This window comes from Balaenoptera acutorostrata, chromosome 19, assembly GCF_949987535.1.
Source record: "Balaenoptera acutorostrata chromosome 19, mBalAcu1.1, whole genome shotgun sequence".
NCBI classification, from domain to species: Eukaryota; Metazoa; Chordata; class Mammalia; order Artiodactyla; family Balaenopteridae; genus Balaenoptera; species Balaenoptera acutorostrata.
Window position 1 is genome coordinate 49,198,422 of NC_080082.1, and position 4,909 is coordinate 49,203,330.

A 4,909-nucleotide genomic window follows, 5' to 3' on the forward strand; every position below is an offset into this window, starting at 1 on the left:
AGGACATGCACATTTTGGAGCCATGTGTTTATAGAGGTATTTGAGGTCATGGATGAGATCATGTGGAAGGAGGATGAGATCGGGAAAGAGAAGAGGCCCAGGCCTGAGCCCTGGGGTGTTCCCGCATGTATCCCTCAGCGAGGGGGATGGAGCAGGGGCACCTGTGAGGCGGGCGGGCAGGGGGAGGGGCTGGATTAAGGTGGCATCCGAGAAGCCGTGGGGGAAAAGGGCTGAGAGAGGACAGGGACTGCCGCGGGGGGTTCGGACCTTGAACAAAGCTGTTTCAGAGCAGCAGTGGGGGAAGGATAGATCGGAGCTCATAGAGAGGAGGGGAGGGAAGGAAGAAGAGGCCTCAGGAGCAGCCAGCTCTTTGAAGTGTATCGGGCGGAGGTGCAGCAGCTGGAGGGGCTGGGGCCAGGGTGGGTTCTTTCAGGACGCCGAGGCCTGTCTGAGGCTCCCTGCCCATGTCCGAAAGAGCCTGTACACTCCACGTGGGCATTTCCAGGGTTGTCTTCCCCACCAGACCCTGGTCCGCATGGGGACGGGGGTGTCTGTGAGTGCAGTGGTCACAGCTGTGTCCACTAGGAGCCCAGCGTCCGGCTCCTCCGGCGCTGGTGAATGTTGGTTAAGTGGTTGAGTGAAGGGGTCAATACTCTAAAGCGCTTAGAACACTCACAGGTGCATAATAAATGCTCAGTAAAAATGAGTTACTGTTAGCTGCAGACCAGGAAGTAGCTGAAGACGAGGTGACGGCAGTTCAGGAGGCCTTGCTCCGGGGCCGACGGGAAGCCACAGTGCCCGGCTGTAGACTGGACCAGGCCGGCGGCTCCAGGTGCCGAGGGATGGAGGGGTTGGAGATGCCCAGCGGCATCATGCAGGTCAGCTTCGTGTGCCAGTACTGCAGCTAGCCCCCGACACTGGACCGTGTCACCATCCAGGAGCCCACAGCTCCATTACTACCCCCAGCCCAGGTGAAACCAGGAGAGATGCAGGAGGAAGGGGCTAACTCAGGAAAGGAGCCTTATCCAACCCCATCAGGACGGTGTCTCTCACACATTCACCCCCCCAGCCTGGATGATGTCTGCAGAAAGTGCCAACAGCTTCCCTCTGATCGGGAGGCATCTGACGCAGCCCTGGGGAGAACATTAGCTGGAGCGTGAAAGTCCCTGGAGGCCTTTCTGACATCCTGTCGGGCCAGACAGGCGCGGCTCACCGCTGGGTGCGGGAGGCACAGACTCTCTTTCAGGCCAGCTGGATACTCAGCTCAGCGTCACTGAAGATGAGTGTCAGAGCCGCAAACGATGTTTGGAGATCTCAGAGCGAACGAAGGAGGGTGGCAGTGAGCAGCTGCAGAGGGACTAAAGGAGCTGGCACTGGGGGAGGAGAGGCTGACCAGGAGCTGGAAGAAAAGAACCGTGAGACAGTGACAGAAGATCTTAAGGATGCCCAGGCTGAGGCTGAGACTGGATCCAGAGGCAGCTCAGTATCAGAGGGAATACAGTGAATTTAAACAACAGCAGCTGGAAGGATGTAGAAAACCAGATGCGTTATATTCCTGGGGAGTGGAACAAGGTGAATGCTGCTGGGGGCTGGACGGTATGGGTACCCGTGCCCTGGCCAGGAGGGTGGGTTTGAAGCTTTAGAGGTTTCGGCGTATTCCCTGTGGAGTCTGGAGTCTCAGACGTATCTAAGGAACTGCTGTCGTACTGGTCTGGGTGCTCCGTTTTTTCTGGAACAGCAGGTTTGACTATGCAGTGGGGCTTTCCTGGGCTGCGTACAGCCGTTCAAAGAAGGGGCTGAAAAAGATGAGACATCCATTTATGTCTTCCTTACAGGGTGGATGTGGAGAAAGGCAAGAAGGAAGACACAGGAGGCAGCGGTGGCTCCTATTCTACTGAAACCCAGTTCAGCTCTGAGGAACAGCGGACAAAAGCTCTCAAGTTCATGCTGTTGAATCTTAGGTGGGGCCGTGCTTGGGTATCTTCACAGTTTTATAATAATGAACTCCTTTTTTTCCTTAGGAAGATACTTGCCTGAAAGACTTAAATTTTTTGTTTTGTTTGCAAAAAAAAAAATGTTTTAAATTAGATTCAGGTGATAGCAAACAGCACATGTTTACAATACCAAAAAAGACAAAATGCAGAGAAGCCACTTTATTTTAAAATATCCTTTGATAGATAGTTTCCAGAGCTACAGCAGCCCCTGTATAGGGACCAGCCCTTTTCATAGTTTTGAGTCTTAACCCCATGCCTTCCTTTCCTCTTTCCCTTCAAAATGATTAAGTGTGCTTTTTTTTTAAACCTCAGTTGAATTGAAACCAATATGTTTTCACTGGATTTTATCTCTCTCAACTTCCTGCACTCAAAATATGAAATGGAAATTTTTGTCTCCATCGAGATGATGAAATGTATGAGCCACATGTTGGATAACCTGAGAAAATGACATATAAGCTTTGCCTGGCCACCATATGATGTGGTCAGAAGCTTGAAATTTAACACGCCTCTCTCGGTTCTAGCACTGAATGCCCACTGTGCCCTGTGTTAGAGATATGAAATGGTGTTGGGTACTGTTTGGATACATACTGTTATGTGTAATAAAAGATTTGCTGTAGTCTGAAAAACAAAAGTGAGTTACTGTTATCACTAAGATGAGTCAGTATAGAGTAAGGCATTTCTGCAGTTTGTACACGAGTCCCTGTGTGGGACAGTGTCTGTGTCACTTCAGCAATGGTGTGTATGACTCTGCACGTACATCCTATGTCTGTGAGACCTGCCACTGTAAGGCTAGGGGGACATGTGACTCAGAGACCAGACGTGGTGTGTGAGGACCGCCAGGCTTCTGCTTCTGTGGCCCCAGCTAGTCCGGTTTTGAGGTCACAGCAGCATCCCTGACTCAGGTCAGCTCCCTCCTGAGAAGGGGCCACTGAGCCAACTGCAGACCCTCTGCGCATTGCCCCAGGGCCACGTCCACGTTGGAGGTGGACGTTCAGGACCAGGGCCCTCTGACCAGCCCTCTCTGCAAGTCCCACCCTGGGTCACGTGGCCGTTCTGCGTCTCTTCCCCTCCTTTGTCTGCTTCGGGAGCCTCATCTCACCCCTTGGTGCTGCTCTGAACCTTCTTTGCCTGGTCCCGGTCGCCTCCCTTCCCGCTCTGCTCAGGGCTGGGCCACGACCCTCCCTCATCCTTCATCAAGAGGAAGTGTGGGCTCGGTTCCTCTTTCTCCTTCTCCAACAGAAACTCATTGGCCTGCAGCAGCCCTGGCCTCCTCCTTGCCATGCGCACAGGGAGAGTGACTCGAAAGCATTTTCAAGCTGTTCCCACCCTAAAGATGCTCCCTAGACCCAGAGCCCTTTCCTCTTCCTCTCTTGCCCTCCTTTTTAAAATTTTGTATTGAGAAATATATTATGGCCAGTGAGGCTAGAAAACACAGGTTCAGTGTGAAGGAAAGAAGAACACATGCCGGTGGATCTATTGATACTTCCTAGCTGGAGAAGTAGAACATATCCAGCACCCTCCACGTGCCCTGCTCTGAACACGTCTCCCTTGGTTACCCTCTCAGGTGGAGCTCTCATGCTGAATCATGTGTCAATCACTCCTTTACTTCTCTATTGTTTTACCACCTATTCATGTATGCTTAAACAATTTGTTGTTTGCTATTGAGTGCTTTGGGGTTTTATATTGATTGAATTATCCTAAATGTTTTCTTCTGTGTTTACTTCCTCTGCTCACCCTTACATTTTAGCGATTCATCCATGTTTATGTGTTGGTATAGTCATTCATTTTGATTACTGGGTCCATTGATAAAGACACCATAAGTGATTTAGCCATCGTACCGTTGATAGCTATTTGGAGTTGTTTCTATTTTATAGCTTTTAGAGAGCATATCTATGCATGTTCTTATACGTTCTTATCTTGGTTCACATATTCAAGAGTTTCTCTAGGATATATACCAATGAATCAAAGGGTATATATGATGTTTCACTTTTCTAGATATTGTAAAATCATTTTTCAAAGTGGTTGTAATAATTTACATCCAATTCAAATTCAAGATTACAGAATTTTTACTTATTTTCTTCTACTTTACCTCTACTATATTACATCTAATCCATATTATATATACATTCACCTATACCACATATTTTTCTTTTTTCTTTTTTCCCCTATATCACATATTTTTAAGGAGTTTATACTGATCCTTCAAATTCAGGACTACAGCATTTTTTTTTTAAATTAATTAATTAATTAATTTTTATTTATGGCTGTGTTGGGTCTTCGTTTCTGTGCGAGGGCTTTCTCTAGCTGCGGCAAGTGGGGGCCACTCTTCATCGCGGTGCGCGGGCCTCTCACTATCGCGGCCTCTCTTGTTGCGGCGCACAGGCTCCAGACGCGCAGGCTCAGTAGTTGTGGCTCACGGGCTTAGCTGCTCCGCGGCATGTGGGATCCTCCCGGACCAGGGCTCGAACCCGTGTCCCCTGCATTGGCAGGCGGATTCTCAACCACTGCGCCACCAGGGAAGCCCCTACAGCATTTTTACTTAACCTCTTCTCTCTTCTTTGCTACAAATCAAGTGTTCTGTAATATCTATGTTTTCTTCTAGAAGTTTTACGATTTCAGGTCTTACATTTAAGTCTTTAACCCATTCTGAGTTAATTTTTGTGAGCAGTGTAAGATAGGCGTCTAGTTTCATTCTTTTGCACATAAATATGCAGTTTTTCCAAAACCATCTATTATTGAAGTAACTATCCTTTCCCCATTGAGTATTCTTGACTTCTTTGCCAAATATTAGTTGCTCTTATATGCATAAGTTTATTTCTGGGCTCTTGATTCTGTTCCATTGGTCTATGTGTCTGCTTCTATGCCAGTACCATAGTTGTTGTTTTTTTTTTTTTAAGATTTTTTTTTTGATGTGG

General features: G+C 48.2%; 1 pseudogene; it reads left to right on the forward strand.

Annotated features, from left to right (window-relative positions):
• Window positions 1-235: 235 nt before the first annotated feature.
• Window positions 236-2,538, forward strand: LOC103000023 (beclin-1-like; annotated as a pseudogene).
• The last annotated feature ends 2,371 nt before the right edge of the window (window positions 2,539-4,909 follow it).